General features: G+C 37.5%; 1 protein-coding gene and 1 long non-coding RNA gene across 6 annotated transcripts in view; one reads left to right on the forward strand and one right to left on the reverse strand.

Moving 5' to 3' along the window:
* LOC120888457 (uncharacterized) overlaps positions 1-23,257 on the forward strand; it is a 575,667-nt gene that overhangs the window by 504,811 nt on the left and 47,599 nt on the right. For 4 of the 5 annotated variants that reach the window (XR_013423368.1, XR_013423371.1, XR_013423370.1 and 1 more), the window contains one exon: positions 8,837-8,910. The exons of the other annotated variant lie outside the window; for it this stretch is intronic. This is a non-coding gene — a long non-coding RNA (uncharacterized LOC120888457). The remainder of the gene's footprint in view (positions 1-8,836; positions 8,911-23,257) is intronic. 5 annotated transcript variants of the gene reach the window in all.
* The window catches only part of LOC144365147 (uncharacterized), a 535,192-nt gene that overhangs the window by 73,488 nt on the left and 438,447 nt on the right, over positions 1-23,257 (reverse strand). The gene's annotated exons all lie outside the window — the stretch shown is intronic.

Genomic DNA, 23,257 nt, shown 5'->3' on the forward strand with positions numbered 1-23,257 from the left:
TGGACCCTGCTACGCTTTGACTGGCCTCCTGGTCCATCATTTGAAATATTGGTGAAACCCTCATGACCCCCTAACTCCTGCATCTTGCATTCCTGCAGAACTAGCACCATGGGGTTGATACCAAGGTCTGCCATCATCCTGAGCAGTAGTCAAGCCTCCAGGGACTTGGCTGAAGGTCTGGGAAGCTGCCCTTGATGAAACAACTTCCTAGACCCCTCTGTGTCCCCTCCAATCTCTTCTCAAATGAATTTTTACATTTACACCCTTGAGTTTGTGATGAGTGTGGTTTTGCCAATTCCTGAGATACTCTTAATCTGTCTTTCCTATTTTCTCTGGGCAAAGTATTGAACATTTCTTTAGTGACTGTAATCTCCTTAATAACCATGGCTTCCTTAGCCTCAGTTTTACTTGCTCTTTTCTGGTCAAATTTTAAGTTTTTCAGATCTTTCCTCTCTATTTTTTTGCCCCTGATTATCACAGTTAACTAGGCTAAAAGCTGCCAGTAGTATCCATGCCACCACCTGAATGCTATGCAGCCTAGAAATTTCTTTCAACAGCTTAGTCAGTCCATCACCTTTAAATTCAGTCTCACAGAAAGTTTCAGGACATTTGGCAAAGTGTAGATGACTTCTTTTCCAAAACAAAATGGCAAAAAGACTCCTCCTCTGAAATGTCGCAGGCCCACTCTTTACTCTCCACAGTGCTATTGGCATTCTGGTCTTTTGAGCACCCACCACAACTACCCATTAAGCTCTACTTATGACATTCTAAAGCTTTTCCATTTTGAATTTCTAAACTTTTAAAATTATTCCCACAAACTCCAAAAAAAAAAAAAAAAAAAAAAGCTTCTGAACCACATGAGGAGGATAGTCATAGTAACAATCCCACTCTTGGCACTAATTTCTGTTTCAGTCAGATTTTTCATCACTGTGACCAAAAGACCTGACAAGAACAATTAAAGGAGGAAATGTTTATCTGGCTCACAGTTTCAGAACTCTCATAGATGGCTGACTCCACAGCTCTGGGCCCCAAGGTAAGGTAGAACATCATGGCAAAAGAACATGGTAGAGGAAAGCAGCTCAAGACATGGCTACCAGGAAGCAGAGAGAGCACGTTCCCACCCACTCCCCAGGGACAACATATATACCCCAAAGGCATACCCCTAAAGATCTACCTTTTCCTGTTACACCCTACCTGCCTCCAGTTACTGCCCAGTTAATCCATATAACTGGGCTAAGCCATTCATTTACACCTCTCACAACCTAATTCTTCCACCTGTGAATGTTCTTGCATTACCTCACACATGAGCTTTTGGGGGACATCTCGAATCTAAACCCTAACAGTCCCTAATGCAATTTGTTCTCCCAGAGTGTTAATAGTTTTCCATGAACTTGAAGAATACTTCTCCATGGTTTTACTCTGTAGATCCAAGTTTGGAATTAATAAAAAGCTAAATGTCCTCTCCATTTGAAGAAATTTTGTGTTATCAAAATCAGATCCTAATTAGTGAACTTCTAGTCATTGCTTCAAGTGGAATATAATGTCAAGAATAGATGAACAAGAGCGTGTTCATGTTCATGTTAGAAATGACACCAAAACTGCTAGAATTGAAAGTGAAGTTCATGAAAATCCAAACATAAATAGCCCTTAACACTTTTATAAACATGAATGAGAAAGACTCATTAAATTAATGTCAATTAAGATTATGTACAAATGTACAAATGTAAAGAGATAAATTGTTAAAAAAAAGTGCAAGCATCCAGAATCTAGGACAATATGGAACAGTTTATAGTCTCAGAGGCAGAGGAAACATCAGTAGGCAAAGAAATGAAAAAGCCTTGAAATAAAATGACAGAATTTTTCACAAATAATGAAATCAAGTTACATACCAAGAAGAGCCCCTAAACATACTAAATACATATATACATACATAAACAAACAAATAAATAAATGCCAACACATGAAAAGAACACATTTAAATTGCATTTCAGTCAAATGGCTAAAAACTGATGATAAAATCTTTCAGAAGCCATAGGAAAGGGAAATATTGAAATTAGAGAAATAAAGATGAGAATAAAAGAGGAAATATAGCCCTGGACCTTCCAGATATTTAAAAATATATTAAGAAAAGGCTGCATATATCTTTATGCCAATAAGCTCAACTACTTAAAGAAATGGACAAATTTCTTAAATGGCACAAGATTCACAAAATCTTCTAGGAAATAGAATGTGAGAAAATACTTTTCAACATACTTTATTAGTCCAGCATTACCCTAGTACCAACACTAGAGAAAAATAGCTTCAGAAAACTATGTCCCTCCTGGACACAGACAAAATACTTCAATATAATATTAGCAAATTAAATCTGGAAATAAAAATGATATTGCATCAAGATTGAGTGGGGTTTATCCCAGGGATGCAAATTAGCTTTAACATTTCACATATTAACAAGCCTAAAAATAAATCTGATCAACTCAACAGATGAAGCAAAACATTTATGAAATTCAGTATCTATCCATGACAAGTAAAAAAAAAAAAAAAAAGAAGAAGAAAACTCTTAGCAAACTAGGCATGGAAGGAACTTCCCCAATATAATAGAAGGCTTTTTTGAAAAACCCACAGGATTTTCACATCATAAAACCCACAGGTTTATCACAATCATAAAAAGCTAAATAGTTTCACCCCTGTTTTAAGAAAACAAAGATGTAAAATGTCTTAATTTATAGACAAATATGATTGTACTCTAGAAAATTCCACAGCATAGCAAGTGATTTTGGAAAGGTTTCAGGACTCAACAGTGTATCTATGAACTAACAAAGAACAAGAGGAAATTGAAATTTTCAAAATAATCCCATTTCTACAGAATCTAAAACCATACAGTACTTAGAGAAAAATCTGAAAAAAAATGTTCAAGATTTGTAGTTGAAAGCTATAAACATTGGTGAGTTTAAAAAAAAAGAGAGAACCTATATAAATGGAGAGGTATTTATGGACCCAATGTAAATATTGTTAATATGTCACTTCTCCTTAGAAAGATCTTACAACATTAACATGATCTCAATCACAGTCCCAGTGGACATTTTTAACTCACAAACTGATTCTAAAATTTAAAAAGAAAGTGAACAATACTAGACTAGCCAAAACAACCTAAGAGCAAAGCTAGAAGATTTAAACTATCTGAATGAAAGATTCATTTTAAAACTATAGTGTTGTAATGGTATAAAAACAGAGGTCAATGGAAAAAAAAAGAGTTAAGAATTAGGCCCACATATACATGGTCAAATGATTTTTAACAAATATCCAAGGCAATTAATTTCATATAATCTCTTTAATAAATTACACTGCAACAACCAGATGTCCCCATGTAAATATATTAACCCCAGTCCTTACCTCAAAATAGGAACAATAATTAAGTCATCGAACTGAGTATAAAAGTAAAAAATTTATACAAATTCCAAAAGAAAACAGGGAAATTTCTTAGTGACTTTGGGCTTAGCAATGATTTCTTAAACATGATATAAGAAAACAAACCATAAAACAAATGATCAATTAACTAGGTTTTACTCCTTTTCTTTAAAAAGCCTTTGCTCTTTAGAATACAATGTTAAGATTAAAAAGGAAAGTCATAGCCTGGGAAAAATTTGCACAACACCTATGAGACAGATTAGTACCTGGAATAGAGAATTAGTGTAATCACACTGCAAATTGGGTAAAATATTTTTCATGTGTCACTGACGTTTCAATCTGAGATAGGACATGGGAAGTTCACTTTTCAGAATAGGAAAAACACTAGCACTAAAGGAAAATTTGCGAAGTTATATTATGTTTGAAAATTTTTATGTAAAGACACAGAGAATGAGAAGATAGAGTAGGAGAAAATATTTCCAATACATAGAACTAACAGAGAATATTTGCAGACCATAAAATGAACTCTTCAGCAACAATAAGTAAGTAACCTTTACAATGATTTTTGTAAACATGAAACTAATTTTTAAAATAGCTTACTTTTTTAGAGGGTGAAAGAAAAAGAGCCAGAAAGACAAACCACCCTCTAGAAACAGGCTGAGACATAGAACACTTTCCAAAATACAATATCACAAAAAAGGTGCTCATTAGTAATTATGGAAATAGAACTTAATATATCACAATGATTTACTAAGCACTCACTGGAACAGCTACAGTTAAAGACTAACAATATCAAACATTGCCAATACACAAATTAGATATGAATGAATAAGCATTTTGTCCACTATAGCTCAAAGTATGTAGGATCACCCAGCAATTGCCAGAAAGACGCACATATGTTCCCAAAATGTAGATAATGTTTTGTTGAACAGTATGACATGATGTTAACAGCACCTTTCTTCTTGACACTTATCTGAAAACAGTCTTAATGTAAGGGCAAATGCATAGTGGTACAGTCATATAATACAATAGAACATTATATAACAACGGGAATGAATTATTGGTGTGTGGATGGATCATTTCACTGACATATGTTGAGCAAAAAGAAGATGCACAGTTGTACAGACTATATAATTCCATTTATATAAAGTGTAACAGCAGGAGAAACTAATGGATCATGGGAGAAGACAGAATGGTGTATATTTTTGCAGGGTGAGAATCATGCCTGAGGGAGGCTCAAGGGGGTTGTCTGGAGGGCTGCCAGGAATCCATTTCTTGCGACAGTAGGTGGCAGTTACATGGGGAGTATTCACTTTTTGAATATTCATCAAGCTTTACATTTCCCATCCGTGTACCTTTTTATGCCCAGAACCTGTCTGGCAAAGCCTGGCTTCCTTTAGAGGATGGTGGGAGAGTCTGAGCAAAGTGGAGATGCACAGACATCCACCTAGTGTCTCCTTTCGAGTAAGGGGATTCTGTATTATTGATGTAAGTCCCTTCTTGCCCACTTCCTGGGAAAAGTGTTCATGATTTCTTTTCCCAGTCATTCCTGTGTGTGCTGGTGCCTTCCACTGGTTTTGTTTATTCTAATACACCACCAAGAAGCTGTTCCCAAATCTGACCTTTGGTGCTGTTAGCAGTTACCAGGATCTATCTAGTCCCTGCTTGCATGTCTCCTACACAGACATTTTCCTCTGACACCTCTCAGGTCCCATCCACCCTGAAGAAAAGAGTTCTTTACAGTACATTTGAAAGATCCAACTTTACTTTCCTCCTCCTCTCCCCTCCCACAATCCCTCTTTTCCTGCCTTGCTGTGGGCTTCATTCTGGAGGACATTTCTTCTTGTTAAAACCTCCCCATTGAGGGCCAAAAATAACTATCAATTTATTTAAATGCCAGTGTATATGATTGGCATGCAAAACTGAGCATATTTCATGTATACAATGTGGTGAGTTTAGAGACATACACCTGTGAAAGCATCTCCACTATCTATGTCACGAGGCCCTCCTTTCCTCCAAAGTTTCTTCTCGTCCTCTTCCACTCATTATTTTTGTGAGTAACAGACACAACAAAAGATCTACCCTCTCAGGACATTTTTAACCATAGGTGCTATGCTGTTCAGTAGGTTTCTAGGACTTCATCATCCACTATGGCTGAAACTGTACACCCTCCCACTATCACCTCCTTGTTTCCTCCCCTCCCTATCCCTTGGCAACCACCCATGCATTCTACTCTCTGCTTCTGAGTTTGATTGCATTGGACTCCTCATATAAGTGGTATCAGGGTAGTATTTAGCTTTCTTAAAAATTAATAACTTATTAAGATGGCTAAAAGGAGAAATTTTATTAGTGTGAAATTGCCATGTGACTCAAAAAAATGTATTTTTTTCAGAAAAGGGGATGGGGAGGATTTGTGGGTTTTTGTTGTTGTACAAATACATGATGCAAGGGTTTTTTCCTACCTGCTGCTTATGTGACTATAGACTGTTCAATAACATTCTCAGTAATAGAAGAGGGGCTAAGCACATGAGTAAATACCATCACATCCTACAACTTGACATAGACATCACTTGGGTAAGCCTAGAATGTAAGATGCCTTCCTCCCTTTCTCTCTTCCTTTCTCCAATCCAACTTCCTCATTTTTGCTTTATACTATCCTTCTTCCCGACCACCCAAGTAAACTAATGTCTGATACAGACTCACATATATCTCTGCGTGAACCAAAACACTGAATGAACACAAATTGAATTTGAGCAATGACCATGTTTATAGGCAGATTATTTCATTTCCAGTTTGGACCTAGGATCTTAGAAAAAAAGTATAAAGAATTTGCTCTTTTCATACTTGGATTGCAAAGGGGGACATTCAATTCAATTACCTTAAGAATCCATTAGCTAATGAATGGTTTTTCAGTGTTCCCAGAAAAGTTTGGCTCAAATGCCTTGGTGGGCAACTACTCAGTTTAAAACGAGCCAAAGTGGGAACACACCAGGCAGGAGGTGACCTGTAGCAACCCACATTGTAAGTCAGAATGTATCATTTGGTGGAGATCCAACACCAGAGAGCTGGCTGGACTAAAGAAAATGCAGCTATAAATTCTATCCAAGCAACAAAGCTACTAAAACTTGTAATTCTTCACTTTGAAAGGTGAGTGAGTAATTGAGTTCCTGGAGAATCTGTATGAATTGCATGCTTTGTGTATAAGGAGTTGATAGGAGTGGCCTGTTAACTGAAGCTATAAAGGTTTTCCTAATTTCTAGCTGAAGACTCAAGTATTTATATTATAAGCCTGGAGAAACAAATTCACAAGTGCCATATTATTGAAGGTTCAAATCATGTATTTCTTAAAAAGGCTGCCCTTAACCCTCTAGGGAATATTCTCTCTTCCTCCTTATCATTCTGCCTTGTTTCCTTATTTTTAAAAATTTATTGACGGGGCTGGGGTTTGTAGCTCAGTGGTAGAGCGCTTGCCTCACATGCATGACGCACTGGGTTCAATTCTCAGCACGGCATATAAACAAGTAAATAAAGGTCCATTAATAACTAATAAAATATTTTTAAAAATTTATTGTCTAGATAGATAATTCCACGAGAATACAAGGCTATTCTGCTTTGGAGCAGAAACTCATCTATATTTATAAATATTTTTATATACTTATAAAATATTTACAATCATATTACAGCATTATATATAATAATATATTGATATAATATACAACATAAATATACATTATATTACAATATATATTTATAATAAATCATTATTTGTTACATTTGTTATATATTTATGATATATAAATTATGTATTATTTATGTAAGTATTATACATATATACACAACTTATAACAGGGTATAGAAAACACATTATTCAATATTCAACTTAAAGTCTAACTCACTAATGACCACATATCCTTACGGATTGTTATGGTTTATATAACATCAGCCTAAGTATGAGATAATGCAGGAAGGTTTACAGATGAAATGACTTGGTTATGAGAGTTTTAACTTAGATTATTAATTTCCTGATAGGGATTAACTGGGTTGTAGGTAGAGTGTAGCTGGAATAAAGTAGGTCATGGGGGGTGGGACTTTGGGGTATATATTTGTCTATGATGAGGAGAATCTCTCTGCTTCCTGGTGCTGATAGAGGAAAAGAGATGCAAATGTTGGGAACAGGAGGTTAAGAGATACATTCTATTGAATGGGCCCACTGTGCTGACCCCACATACTTCTTTTCTAAGAAACAATTTACCTGTAGCCCTCTCTGGCTCAAGTGGACAGGATATGTTACATTTCCCAGAAAACTACCTGTTATCTAGAGGAGAAATGCAGGTCAATAAGAGGAATCCAAGCTACCCTGAAGGGAGACACCTTTGGGACCCTGTTCACAGACCAGATCCCAGAACTCAAGGAGATAAGGAAAATTCCTCCTAATCATAAAATCTGTAAGAATTATGGTTCAGAATTCAAGTAGAACTGGACAGCATGGACCAAGGTGACACAGAGTTGTCCTGGCAGTGGAGTCTTGAAAACCTGATGTCACCATGCTATCAGTCAAAAGTCAAGAGGTGGACCTGGGTGGACTCTCTGGGAACTTCTCTCAGATCCCCCAAAGAAACTGGAGTGCAAGAGACACACACTGTCCCTCTGCTCTCTGAGAGGACCCACTCTTCCCCTTGAGTGTGTCCCCTTTCCCTTTTTCTATCCCTTCCATGGACTCACACCTGTTGTTGAGCACCATGTCTGAAATCTTTCTGACTTGGTCAAAAGAAGCAGGATTTGAAGGGGGTCTTCATGTTGCCTCAGTTTCCTGGAAGGCCCCAGCCTTGTAAAATGCCATTTTTCTGGCTGCTGTCTTCTGCCACACATGTCCACCCTGATGTTCTGCTCATCCATGAGCCCAGATAAACTTTTCCTCCTTAAAATTGTTCTTGTCAGTTCTTTTAGTCACAGAGGTGAAAAAAAAATCTGACTAAAACACGGAGGGACACATTTTAAAATCTCCTAGCTCTAAGAATAGAGGTTCACGTGGGGATCACCTCATAAAGCTTGTGAATGAATGAAGAGCCCAGGTACACAAGCAATCAGAAACTTTAACTGTGGGCTGAGACTTACAGGTCAGAGGGCTTTAGTTTCTCTAAAGTGAGAATGACACATTTCGAGGTCACTTCCATCTTTTAAAGTTGAGATGTGCACTTTGGATCCCTGAGGCTATAAACCAAGCACTGAAAATAACTCACAGCTGTCCTTCCCTTATAAGTAGTCAGCCGTTCCTGGAAGCTCCTCAGCTCACCTGTATCTCCTCTCGCCGAATGTGTGCCAGGTGGTCCTTTCCCGTACACATTGGTAGGCTGTATACAGCTATGCAATTCATCCCCTCTCAATTCTCTGGACACTTGCCATTCATTTATTTTTATCCTTATCATTTCAGCCACCACCAACCATTATTGATGCCCTGTGACGAATATGAGCACTGTGATCTACACCAGGAGGAGACTCATTGTGGTAGGCAGAATGACAACCTTCCACATCCACATCCCAACTTCAGAGCCCATGAGCACAAACCTACCTGGCAAGAGGGGCTTTGCGTATATGATTGTTAGACATTTTGAAATGAGATTATTCTGAATCACCCAGGTTGACCTGATATATAATTACAAGAGTCGCCTTTATAAAGAGGCAGGGAAGAAAGGACAACAGAAGCAGAGGTTGAAGTGACAAAGGTCATAAGCCAAGTGTGAGCAGCCTCTGGAGGCTGGGAAAAACAAGGAAACAGATTCTGCTTGTTTCCTTCAGCCTCTAGAAAGAACTCAGTCCAGCTGACACCTTGATGTCAGATCAGTAAAGCCCATTTCAGTCTTTTGACCTTGAGAACTGTAAGATGCTAAATCTGTTGTTTTATAACTTAGATAGTATAAAAATCTCCCAATGGTTTCCCCTATTTCTGATTTTTTATATCCTCCATGATCCACTAAATTGATTTTCATAGAAAAGCCATCTGACCTTAGAAGTAGAATCTTGGGGTTATGGATTAAAGAGTCATTCTCATCACTATTGCACAGTAAAACAACAGAGTATCAGCTTCACTTAGATACTTTCAGTCCCTCCCTCCACATTCTTGTCCCCATATAGCCCATCATCTGGAGGCTTATATATTAGTTAGCCTTTTGTTATTTGAATATGACTCTTCTGATTGTATATATTGCTACTTACTTTCCCAAAAAGGAGCTAAATAGTTTAGGCCACTCTATACTTTCTTCATTATTTACCATTTTTTTAAGATGCTGTTTCTGTTCCTACATTGTGCTTCTCACAATGTTATCTGAATATTTTCTTTCCCTGAGAGTACAGTCCAAAAACCATGTCCTAAAGTGCTAGCACATTAACTAGAACTTGTCTCTCTTGGAGCTCTACTTTTTATCCATTCATTTATTCCACAGATGTTTGCAAAACACATCTATATGCCAACTGGCTTTCTGGTGATAAAGGGATAAAACAAAAGAGAGAAGGTCCTTTTTGTGTGTGACAGTTCAGTGAGAGAGGGAGATATTAGAACCACATTAATTAATCATTAAATCTCCTCAAGTGAAAAACACACATTGCTATTAGAACAGACAACAGGTCTAATGAACCAACCTGGGAAGGGTAGAGAAGGTTTCTCTGACTAATCTATCATTGTTGCCAAGAAGTTATGTTAGGGTGAGAACAGGATATAGCGGAGGCAGAGGGTAGAGCCCAGGCAATAATCAGGTAGCAGAAAGGAACACATAGAATTTGAAAGAAGGGAAGGAAGTTGGGTTGGCACAGAGTGAGCATCCCAGAAATAGAGAAATATAAAAAAAAGTAAAATTTTCAGGTATCTCCACTATTTAGCATTCAGAAGTTTATCTGAAAACCAACAATTGAAATATTTTAAGTGCCTGGCAGGTGGCACACGCCTGTAATCTGAGCAGCTCAGGAGGCTAAAGCAGGAGGATCTTGAGTTCAAAGCCAGCCTTGGCAACTTAGAAAGGCCCTAAGCAACTCAGTGAGATCCTTTCTGAAGATAAAATATGAAAAAAGGGCTGGGGATGTGGCTCAGTAGGTAGGTACCCCTGAGTTCAATCCATGGTACAAAAAAAAATAATTATTTTAAGCAGGAAGTTGGAATAATCAGATATACAATTCCCAAAGATCTCTGATTGCAGAGTATAAATTAGTAACAAAAGAGGACACAATAGAGATGAACTGAAGTACTCCAGGCATGGGCTTTGATTGTGTGGTAGAACTGGAGAGAAGGAAACAGTCAGGAGCAATTTGAGAGGTAACATCAATAGAACATAATGAAGGACTAGATACGGGGACTAAGGGGTAAAGAGAAGAAAGATACCTGCTAGGGTTTGGGCATTAAAAAATAGGATCAAATGTGGAGGTGGTAGAAACACTCCCTGTGGGAAAACCAGGTTTGAAGCTTTTGAGAGTGTAAGATACCAATAACTAATTGTTTATATGGCATCTTTCACAGTCAACCTGTGTTGTCCATCTAGGATGCACTGTGCACCACCTACCTGCATCCATTGCCTATAGTAGACAGCTACAAAGTATTGATGAAGAGAGTAAATTCCCCCAAATCTTGGCCATCCCTCACCACACTTGCAAAGAGAGGTGAGAACAGTAGTAAAGTCACTTACAAATAGTACAAGAAACGTCTTTCACCTGAATCTTTGGACCAAATATATTTCCTGGGAGTTTATCTCCTATCTGAATTTTCCCCTTTGGTACTATGAGGGAACATCATGGCTTTTTAATGGCACCTTATCTGCGTGCCTGGGTATATCCCACATGCACTGGAGTGAGTCACCTGGGGTAAGTGGTGACTCACTGGGGTAAGTGAAGGAAGGTCTAGTCTAGAAGTGAGGAATCCTGATTCATTTTCTTGGATTTGCCACAACTGAGTTATATAACTTATACTAAAGCACTTAACTTCTTTGATCTGTAGTTTTCTCATGTGTTACTGGAGATTACCCCCCAACTTCAAAAGAAGCACTTAAACTGGGGTCTCCAAGTATCTGTAACTGTCTTAATTCCATCCTGATTCACATAGCTTCTCCCTGGGCCTCTTGCACTAGGTTTTTCTAATGACATCCTCCCTTCTGCATGTGCAGAGCTCAGCCTTCTGTGAGGGAGGCAGAGGGAAAAACTCTTCCTACAGGCAGAACTCAGGACAGTGGCACTGTGGGGCTCTTTTGTTTGTTGTCTCTTGGACAAGGAAGAGGGATTGGTGGTAGTCTCTGAGAGCCATAAGCAGCTACTTGCAAACACAATGTCCTCTCCCATTCTTCCCTGCTTCCTAGGTCTTAACCATACATACTTTTTTCAAATTTTCATCTGAGACAGGACAGGGTAGGAATAAAAGCCTGACCTTAGAATCAGCCTTTGAGTCTTGCTTAATTATCATGTATCAGCAGTGTGATGATGGGTGATAGATGACCCACCATCTATCCCTGGGTTGATTCATGTAAAAACTGAAGAGGATGTTAATAGCACCTAATTCCAGAACTGTTATAAGGATTTAAGTGTAAAAGAATAAATGCAAAGTGTCTTAAACAGTATATGGGTGATAGAAAGTATACCATGTCATTCGGCTGTTATTATGGACTTCAGTAGTGGTAACAAGAATAAGGGGAAGAAAAAAAGGAGAAGGACGACGTAGGGTTGAATAGCTTTCTTGCCTAAGTGCTGTGCATAACATTTAAAAATCAAGATGTTGGGATCTAGATGTGCTCCCGTCTCATCCCTGGGTATCTCCCAACCAAGCAGCCTGACTGCTCTTCCGGAACTTCTTTTTATTTATTTTTTGACAGTTGGAATGTTTTGCCTTTCATTCCCTATTTATCATAATTGTATCCATCTTTCTAGTTTATGCTAAATGGCATCTTTGTGACACTTTCTCCTATTATCCAGTTGGACTTAAATTCTGTTTCCCTCTTGTTTGTCCATGTTTTATAATTTTTCTCATATGGCTCTTTTCATTCCACTACATATGAGTTAGTATTTTGCAATTCAGGATCCCCAGCCATAACCTAAATTCCTTCAGGGCATAAAGCATCACCTCTGTCCTCCTAGAGATTATTTTTGCCCTCGGTATCTACTGGCTTAATCTGACCCTTAAACCTAAGGCAAGAAGCTGCCAGAGAAGCCCCACATCCCTCCCCACTCCTCTTTAAGCACAACTGGTTTCTTCAGACAGCTCTACTCACATGTCATATACCTGCGAAAAAGTCCCAGAGGACAGTGATGACAGCCATCTTTATTGTTTTGAATAAAACTCATAAATCAAAGAGAAGAAGGAGACAAACAATTTCTGCTACTTCTTTTTCTCTGAGGTGGGACTATAAACCCTTTACCTCTTATCTCCAAATGGAAAATCAAATCCATGTGTCAACTTTACCCTTAGGCAACCAGTATTTGGATACACAAAGATGAGTAGCTCAACTGCAGTGATTCCAGGTTTGAGCAACAGAGAAGGGTAGAGGATGAGGCATTGCAGATAAAGTAGACACTAAAGCCCGAGGATGAATACAGGAGTGAGAGACAAAGTCAATCTTTGAAACTCAAGATCTTCAACATATTCTTCACGACATGCTCTGAACAAATACAGATTTCATTTCTGTCAGTTGAAAAAATTTTTATTTTACATCAACAACTGGAAGAGTGAAATCTAGCCAAAACCTTAATTTGCATATGCTTCTCTAGGGAGTACTTACTGTCATTGTGGAAGGTTTTAAGTATTCCAAACATTTGGCATCTAATTTCATCTTTCTCCACTATTTAACATTCAAAATTTTACATTCCTCACTCATAAATCACTTATGCTTAGTTTCTTGGCTATACCTCAATGGTCTTTGCAGGCATTTTAATTTTTTAAGTAATTAAAATAAAATTCATTAAATAAAGGAAGGTTTCTCTCTTTTCCAATTCAATTCTTGGTTTCACTTTTTTTTTTCCTTTTAATTTTTATAATAATATAGCTAAGCAAGTTAACTGGGAAGCAAGTCAAACTATTGTGTTTGAAAAGAATGTGCTGGAATTTTTTTTAAATGAAATTGAGAGATGAGAAAATTTTTCAAAGGACATTGTTTCTCCTATAAGTTACACATATATTAAAACGCCTATCCGTTTTGTTCTAGTTAATGTCAATTATCTTACTTATATGCTCAAAAAGAAGAAATTCAGAATGGAGGTCAGTGTCAAGGTTATAGTTTATGAAGGAAAATTTAATTTATAAAGGGAAGGAGAAAACAATCTTCTCATCCCTTGCTCTTTCGTTGCTGCACACTGGAGGAAGATGATCTGATTTTGCCTGCTAGACTAGAGAATGGTCTGGGGAAAGTCTGCTGTCCTTTCAGCACCTCCACGCTCTGTGAGAGGAAAGTTCTCCTGAAGAAGGCAGCAGGGACTTCTGCATCTGGGAAAGATCACCTTTTTCTCAGCCCTTTCTAAGGTCAATTTTATTCCATTTAATTCTGTTTGTGAGAGATGTTGTTTAAGCTCTTTGTTCTCAAAAACTGGTAATCTTGATTTGAGTTGCCTTCTTCAAAATGATAAGGCAATGTTTTCTGATATTCGATCCCTGAGCACTGTCCGCACACAAGAGAATCACTTTGAAGGTCATTTTTGCTTTGGTTTGGGAAAGGTTTCCAGAAGATGGTCAGAAATCAAGGACCTACAGACGGTAAACTGTGTTGTGTGTGTTTATTTTCAAGACCTGCTTTACCCATGTTTGCTTAGAGGCTGCTAAAGTCTCTTATGCTGTTGTCCAAGAGGAACATTTCTGTTTCTGTCTCTATCATACATACTCACATGTGTGCCTATGTTTACACAAGTCACATGGTGCTATGTCGGGTCAAATTATTATTTCAAACTGCTGCAAAGATTTTTATTAATTCAACTATAATATCTGTGATGCTTTATCTGCATACCTTATGTTAGATGTCACAAAGATTCTGATGTCATAAAATCTAGTTGAGAAAACATTTAAATTTTAAATGACAGATGAAAATACTATCTTATACTAATATATTTTCCTGCTTTTAATGAACTTTCTTATACATTATCTAGTTTGATTCCCAAGCAAAACTTGATGAAAAAGCTATCAAAATTCCCATTTTAGGGATGAGAAGCTGGTGTAAGGAGTTAATAACTAGCCTGTGATCACACAATTCATACATGATGTGGTCAGTAAAAGGAGACATATCTTCTGTAACTGGACCCAAAGTTGCTTCATTTATCCTCTGAAGAGGACTAGGTAGAAGCAAATGTTCATATTATAATCAAGAGATTCTGGTTCGCAGAACTTGGAACTATACCATTCTCTTGGAAGGAGGAGGCAAAGTGAAGAATCTGATAGTGAATGGGGCATGTGGCCAAAAAGGAAGAATGGCTGAGTGGGAATGGGGCCATTGCAAGATTGCATAATGCTGAGTCGACATGGGAAAGGTACCAACTGGAAAAGCAAAAGGCAAAATGGAGAGCTACTGTTGCCAAATTGGCATGTGATTGAAGCAGAGTGAATCAGTAATTAAGAGATAAAATCTTCTTCCAGGAAAATAAATCTTTCCTACCAATAATAAGACCCAAGGGGGCCTAAGTATTAATTAGATGACTAAGTACATGTACATCTACCTAAACCTCAGCAAGCCAGCTTTAAGAGAAAAGTGTATTCTTCCTCAATGAAATCACAATAAAACCTATCAACATGCCAATAAATACTGAGATGTCCAATACTAAAATCTAGTAAAACTACAAAAGACCTAAACTAAAACCCAATTAAAAAAAAAAAAGAAAGTTGGAGAATTTTTGCTTCCCAATTAAATCATTTACTATAAAGCTGTAGTCATCAATGCATTATGGTCCTGACATAAGAATAGACATACAGATCAACAGAGCAGAGTTGAGAATCCAGAAATAAACCTTTGCATTTATGATTAACACTTTTTTTGACAAAAGTTCCAAAACAATTCATTGGGGGAAAAAATAATCTCTTCAACCAATGGTTCTGGGATAATTAGATATCCACATACAAAAAGATTAATTTAGACCCTTACCTCAAAGCATACACAAAATCACCCCAAAGAGGCTCACAGACCTAAATATAATAGGTAAGTCTACTCCTGGAAGAGCAGGAAATCTATGACCTTGAGTTAAAGATTTATATGGGCAAAATTTTCTTGATGTGATATAAAAAACATGAACTTTAAAAGGAAATGAAATAAGCCAGGCTTAATCTTATATTTTTGAGCTATATTTGAGTCATTCAGTAAAACCCAACATAGGGGTTTCAGTGCATTCAGTGAACACAACCCTTTTGTGTCAGTATGCTTGCTGCTGCTCCTTTGCTCTGGATCAATAAGAGGAATATAATAGCACTGATGCAGTCACTTCCCACAGTTGCTGTAACCAATTACTGCAGAACATTGGCTTAAAATGCCACAAATTAATTTACAATTCTAGAAGTCAGAAGCCTGAAATCAACCTCACTTTGCTAACATCTTAAGTGTCAGCAGAACTGGTTCCTTTCAAGGGGTTCTAGGTGACAATCTACTTCCTTGCCTTTTCTAGCTTCTAGAGACCACCTGCTTGTGTCCACCTACTTGTGTACAGCCCTTCCTTCACCTTCTGATATCTGCCTGTATCTTCACTCTGCTTTCCCTCCTGCTTCCCTCTCATTGGGACCCATGTGATTACAATGGGTATAACCCAATAACCCAAAATAAGCACCCCATCTCAAGACATTTATTGCAATCACATCTATAGCATTCCTTTTTTGATGTAACATATTTATAAGTTCTAGAGGTTAAGACAGATGTTTGGGGGAGGTCATTTTTCAGCCCACAATAATAATTAGCAATACCACCAAAAATATGAATTCTGAAACCCCCCAATGTATCAGTTCTTCTAGATGATACAATGAACTTGTAAGTGATGGCATTTTGATATATTTAATTTGGGCCTAATAAAATTTTCCATTTTGAAGGATGCATGTATGTGTACAGACTGTCAGATTGGAGAGCTGATGCTGCATTTTACTTTGATACTAAGAAACTAAAAATATCACTAAATGCAAATTACAGATATAAGGATCATGGTGTGAACAAACTATCACATTCTCAGTTTTGAGGAAGGAGTATACTCTCGGGTAATTGTAGGACACCAGCTGGCAGAATGTTTAGAGTGATGTTATTTATTTTTATTTTTGGTTTTCTTAAACATCTGGTCTCTTCTAGTAGATTTTTATGTCAAAGAACTTTAATTTGCTCTTGAGTTCTTGAAATGATCACTCATATCATACTTTAACAATTTCTTCTTTCCTGCTCGACTTTTTTTTTTTTAAATCCCAGTGCTAGATTTTGTGACTCTCCCTAATAGTATAAGAAAGTATAGATTATTTTCCCCAGGTTAACAGTTTCAGTGTCAAAGTGAAAAACACAGGATCCACCTTGGAAAAGTGTTACATCCTATGGTTCAGAAAATTTGATATTTTTAACATCTGTCTCCTGGCATTCTGCTCTATACTTAGGGGTAATTATTATTCCCCAAGGAAAAATAAATTAATCAATTCACTTTTATTTATATCTTGCTTTGTTCTGAAAAAATCTTTATGAAGATTGTTTTGTTCACTTTAAAGTGTGTGTCTGGGTCACATGCATAAACATCTCAGTGGCGTCTTTCAAGTTTCTCCCTGAAATGCTTCAAATCAGTGAGGAAAGTTTCCAGTACTTGTTAGAGCCACAGTTTGCACTCTGGTATCTACAATCCATTTCAGATGGTGAACTGGAGTTGGCATGCCAGCAATCACTAATATTGCAGAGTGCACTGCTGGGTTGCTGCCAGGGACAGAGTGGACTCCCTGTGCTGCCCCTGGCTTGGGTGAACAGGTGCTCTCAGTGGGGTGAATCTATTCAGATAGGTGGTTGGGGAAATCCCATGTTGTTCAGGGGTAAACCTCAGCTCAAGGTGAAGTATTGTGCAGGTGTTGCCTTGGTTCATCTCATGAGGTACTTATAATATAGTAAACATTATGGTTATACTCTTTTTGCAAATTAGGTCTCCAAGACAAAATGAAAATGATTTCTTCGTTCTCTCAATTTCCTGTCTTCACTTGAACATGTATAGAAGCATGGGTTTAGGGGTGTGTCTGGATTTGAATGCTAGGATGAAAACTAGCTGATTAAAATTGAGCAAGTTATTTCCCCAGGCCTCAGTTTCCCCATCTGTAAAATAAAGAGAGTAAAAGTACCTTATAGGTTTGTCACAACATTACCTGAGATAGGGCATGTAGATTACTTGGAATAATGACTGGCACATAGAAAAGAGTAACTAAATCTGAGTCCTTTTAATTATGGGGTTCTCTTAGTTCTTTGTATTGTAATATTTTATATGTGGATTTCTTGGTGGTTGTTTTTCTCAATTAGAAAGTAAATTCTTTCTTTAGCTTCTTCAAATGACCCTTGCCCTCCCAAGTTTGACTTATTTTTCTTGACAAAATGGATGGTCTCTAGTTTCATCCATTCTCCTGCAAATGCCATAATTTCACTGGGGGTGGATCTCTTGAAAATCAAAGGGAGATAGTAAAGGAAAGGGATCAAAGGGTGGGCAGCAGAGAGGGACAGGGGAAGTGCTGGGGACTGATACTGGCCAAATTATATTGTTATGTATGTATGAATATGCAACCACAAATCCCATTATTATATACAACTATGACGCACCAATAAGAAAAAGTGGAAAAATAAAATCAACAATAAAACAAAAATAAAGGGACCTAATTAAAAAAAAAATTTAAAAGAAAGCAAACTCCCTGAAGAAAAGAACTATGCCTTATTCAGAACAGAGCCATACTTCAGTATTTATTCTGTTTTTGATTTACTTTTTCATTTACATTACAAAACATGGTTTTTGTAAGTATTCTTGAAATAAGGTGGTGGCTTCTAGACTAAATAGCAGCACTGTGCAGTGTGCTGACGGCAGGAGCGAACAGATTCCACGGAAGAAGGAACTGCTCACCTGGTGATGTGCTTTTATTGGCTCCTGCCATTGTTGGTAATGCTTCCCTTGCAGAATGAATTCTCAATTATTACATCCAAAGAACACTGTTTCTTAGTTGCTCTTTCATTAGTTTATACAGAACTTCTTTTTCAAAACCTTTCCTAAGCAAAAGAAAATAAGATCTGGGACAAACTGCAACGTAATTAAGGCCTTGTTGAAATAGCTGGATGCTAGAGAATATCTAGAGATCCAGATCGCTATATTGGACTGGTATATCCTTAAAGAAGCCACACAAATTAACTAATTAGTTCTTCAAGTAATTGGCAGTTTTTTTTCTTTCCCCTAAGGTCAGCAGAAAATTAGAAGAGTGTTTTGAGTGTTTGAAAGGAATCAAATTCAGTGCTGATTTATACCCAAGAAAAATGTTGATCCAGGTGTCTGGTTCAGTATATGAGGCCTTTGGGATTTATTGAATACTTTGAGGGAATCTGGTGTGCTCTGACAAATGTCATTGCAGCCCTTATAGTAATGATAATAAAAACAATACCTTACTATAAAAAAACAGCCCATAAACTCTAAAATGAGCATTAAGGACATGGTAAAGTCATCAGAATTAACTGGATAACTTATAAATTTTTGATACCTGTGAGTCTGTGTGCCTGAAATAACAATAACATTAATAATTTGTTTATTCTTTACTATGTACTAGATGCTGCACATTTAATATCTAATTTAATATTCATGGCATTTCTGAGAATCATGATTTACACTTGATAGATGAAGGGCCGGGGACAGGAGAGGTTAAGTGGCTTGCTCAGTATCCCCAAGCTCAGAAGAAACCTGTACTTCCTGCAGACAAATCCATGTCAAACTACCTCCAGGATCCTACTCCTCCCTTTAAACCACACAGAGATACCTGCAGCCCTGACAGCACACATGGATTCAGAACCTTCTGTATTTCTTGAGCACTCCTTACTTTCAGTACTACACAGTGTAATTATCTAGGGAAATCAAAGTGATATGATTTGACTTTTTAAAAAGTTATGAGAAGGCATGAGGATGAACAGTCTCCCAAACTCCAAAAAATATCAATGTCACGACACTCAAAGTTGATATGTCTGAAAACACTCTGCTCTCACAATAACTGAAACTCAATGCTTGATTCAGCAGAAGCAACAGTTTACCTATTCACTGTGACTTCTATATACCATCTCCCTGTTCTATGAAAATAGACATTATATCCTTCATGATTCAAAAGAAATGGGTAAGTGTAGCCATCTTTGTTATTTTTTTTTTCATGAAACATGGGTAGCAAATGTTAGTTCTTCCAGGGATCATAAAGGTCATGAATAACCTTGTTGATTTTAAAGGTGAGGCCCAGAAGAGCCATAGCATGTCCAAAGTCGAAGTGACATTACACAGGTGTGCACTTCCACAAGCAATTCCAGTTACATTATGACTTCCATTCATTCACATAGTCAATCTTTATGGAACAGCAAATACATGACTAAGTACTGGCTGTGTCACAAACTCTACAAAGTTCTAGATAGTCACAGTCTTACTCTCTAAACATTTCACACCTGGGAAAGGGACATTGATGAGAAAACAGAATATAATAGCAAACCTGATGGAAAGGGGTATAAGGTGAAGTGCTGGGTAGTTTGCTAGAGAGGCATCTCACCCAAATACAGAAGGTAATGTCAAAACTGGACCTAAAGAATGAGTAGAAGGTAACCAAAAAATGACAACAGCAAATATGCATGTCTCAATACCCAGTGATGGAAACTTTGACTTAGAGGAGCAAGAATCATTTCATGCTACTGACCCTGAAGCAGATGTAGAAAAGATTCCCCACATCTGCAGTCTTTTTGAAACAGTGGCCCAGAGTTCCGTCATTCATTCTCAGATAAAAGTGAGAAACCCAGGTAAGACTAGTTGGATGGATTTAGTTAGACTCACATTTCTAGCAGGCAGGTGGCTTTGATGAGAACAGATGCTTTCTGTAGGAAGGGCTCTGGTGCAGCATCCTAGGGTGGTGGATGGAGTTAGTCCCGACAGTGAGTGTTAGTTTTCAGACTCACAGTACTCAAAAGGGAGAGAAAGACTTTCACTGTGTAACACGTAAATCCCCTTCCCTGGAGCTAGTCTCCCATCCCTGGCATAGTTTGCCAAAATGAATGTACCAGTTGTCTGCATGTTTATTTCACCCCTTGAAAGAAGGCTGATTCTTACCAACGACATCATCTGAACCCCTTTCTCTCTGGCTTTATATTTAGTTGAGCAAAAGGGAATTATTGCCAGGAGATCAGAGCGTGGGAAGAGAAAGAGTTTTAGAGTATTTTTCTTCCACTTTTACACAGCTTTAGCACATGGGTCTCTCTCCATGAGCAGGGTCTTCCGGCAACCTTCCTCCCTGGCTCTCGCTCCCCCCAGGCCACAGGAACACTATTTCTTCCCAAGACTCCGGCAGCCTGAACGTTGGTAATGGTTTCCTGGGGTTCATCTCTGGTGACTGAGAATCTGCTGTTTGTCCCTTGATCTTGCTCACACCTCTGTAGCTAGTTCTTCATTAAAGTCTCTATTTTCTGCCAGGACCCTGACTGGTACAGTGACTCAACAGTGTTAATTCTGCTTTCCAGTTTACTTTGAAGGTGTGGGAACATGTGGTTCAAGAAAAAAAAAAAATCCCAAATGGCTTCTGAGGTTTTAAAACAAAACAATTCAATCTGGTCAAAAATTTGGCCTTCTATTTAAAAAAGACTGAACCCCTATTTTCCAGGTTTTAAAATCCTTCTTGGTTCCATTTTATATAATCATCCACATCTGGATTTTCATTGTTTACTTCAGTATGAAATTCTCCTCCCAGGCCTTCCCTCTACTTCAATATCCCAACCCAGCAGAGTATGCAGTACCCCCTTTTTTCCTGTCTCATGATCTCAGAAGCATGAAGACTTCTGTGCTTACGTCACACCAACTCCTTGTCAAGACCCCAATGTGCATCACCACAAACTGAGTGAAGCCTTTAGCTGTAGCTCATGTCCACAATTCAGCAAAAATCTATTCTCCTATTTTTCTATTTATTTATTTTTTGATAGAGATCTTTAATGTCTTTAGTAGTAACAGTTATACATATGTATTTACTTAAACTCTGCCCAAGAAATTGAAAAATGTTTTTTAATTTTTTTTACTCCAATTTGTTATATATGACAGTAGAATGCATGACAATTTATATTACACATATAGAGCATAATTTTTCATATCTTTGGTTGTATAAAAAGTATATTCACACCCCTTGTGTCTTCAATATATGTACCTCAGGTAATGATGTCCAACTCATTACACCATCTTTTCTACCCCTCTTGCCCTTCCACTCCTTTGCTCTATCTAGAGTTTATCTAATCCTTCCATGATACCCTTCCCAACCCACTATAAATCAACCTCCTTATATTAGTGAAAACATTCGGCATTTGTTTTTTTTGGGGGGGTTGGCTAACTTCACTTAGCATTATATTCTTCAACTTCATCCATTTACCTGCAAATGCCATGATTTTATTCTCTTTTATTGCAGAGTAATATTCCATTGTGTGTGTATGCCACAGTTTTTAATCCATTCATCTATTGAAGGGCATCTAGGTTGGTTCCACAGTTTAGCTATTGTGCTGCTATAAATATTGATGTGGCTGTGTTCCATAGACTCAAAGATAAAAACAATATGATCATCTCAATAGATGCAGAAAAGCTAAGCCTCAGGCTAACATCATTCTAAATGGAGAAAAATTGAAAGCATTCCCTCTAAAATCTGGAACAAGACCGGGATGCCCTCTTTCACCACTTCTATTTAACATAGTTCTTAGAACACTGGCCAGAGCAATTAGACAGACAAAAGAAATTAAAGGGATACACATAGGAAAAGAATAACTCAAATTGGCACTATTTGCTGATGATATAATTCTATACCTAGAAGACTTTAAAAGTTTCACCAGAAAACTTCTAGAACTAATAAATGAATTCAGCAAAGTAGTAGGATATAAAAATCAACACTATAAATCAAATGCATTTCTGTATATTAGTGACAAATCCTCAGAAAGAGAAACTAGGAAAACCACTCCATTTACAATAGCCTTAAAAAAAAAATACTTGGGAATCAACTTAATAAAAGAGGTGAAAGACCTCTAAAATGAAAACTACAACACACTAAAGAAAGATCTCCCTTGTTCTTGGATAGGGAGACTTAATATTGTCAAAATGACTATACTACCAAAAGCACTGTACAGATTCAATGCAATCCCAATCAAAATCCCAATGACATTCCGCATAGAAATAGAAAAGGCAATCATGAAATTCATCTGGAAAAATCAGAGACCCAGCATAGCCAAAGCAATCCTTAGCAAGAAGAGTGAAGCTGAGTTCATCACTATTCCAGACCTTAAACTATACTACAGAGCAACAGTAACAAAAGCAGCATGGTGTTGGCACCAAAATAGGCCAGTAGACCAATGGTACAGAATAGAAGACATAGAGACAAACCTACACAATTACATTTATCTCATATTAGACAAAGGCACCAAAAACATTCATTGGAGAAGAGATAGCCTCTTCAACATATGGTGGTGGGAAAACTATAAATACACATGTAACAAATGAATTAGACCTCTAACTCTCACTAAGCACAAAACTCAACTCAAAGTGGATCAAGGACCTAGGAATTAAACCAGAGATCTTGCGCCTATGGAAGAAAATGTAGGCCCAAATCTCCATCATGTTGGATTAGGCCACAAATTCCTTAATAAGACTCCTATAGTGCAAGAATTAAAATCAAGAATCAATA

Source organism: Ictidomys tridecemlineatus, chromosome 6 (assembly GCF_052094955.1).
Source record: "Ictidomys tridecemlineatus isolate mIctTri1 chromosome 6, mIctTri1.hap1, whole genome shotgun sequence".
Lineage (NCBI taxonomy): Eukaryota > Metazoa > Chordata > Mammalia > Rodentia > Sciuridae > Ictidomys > Ictidomys tridecemlineatus.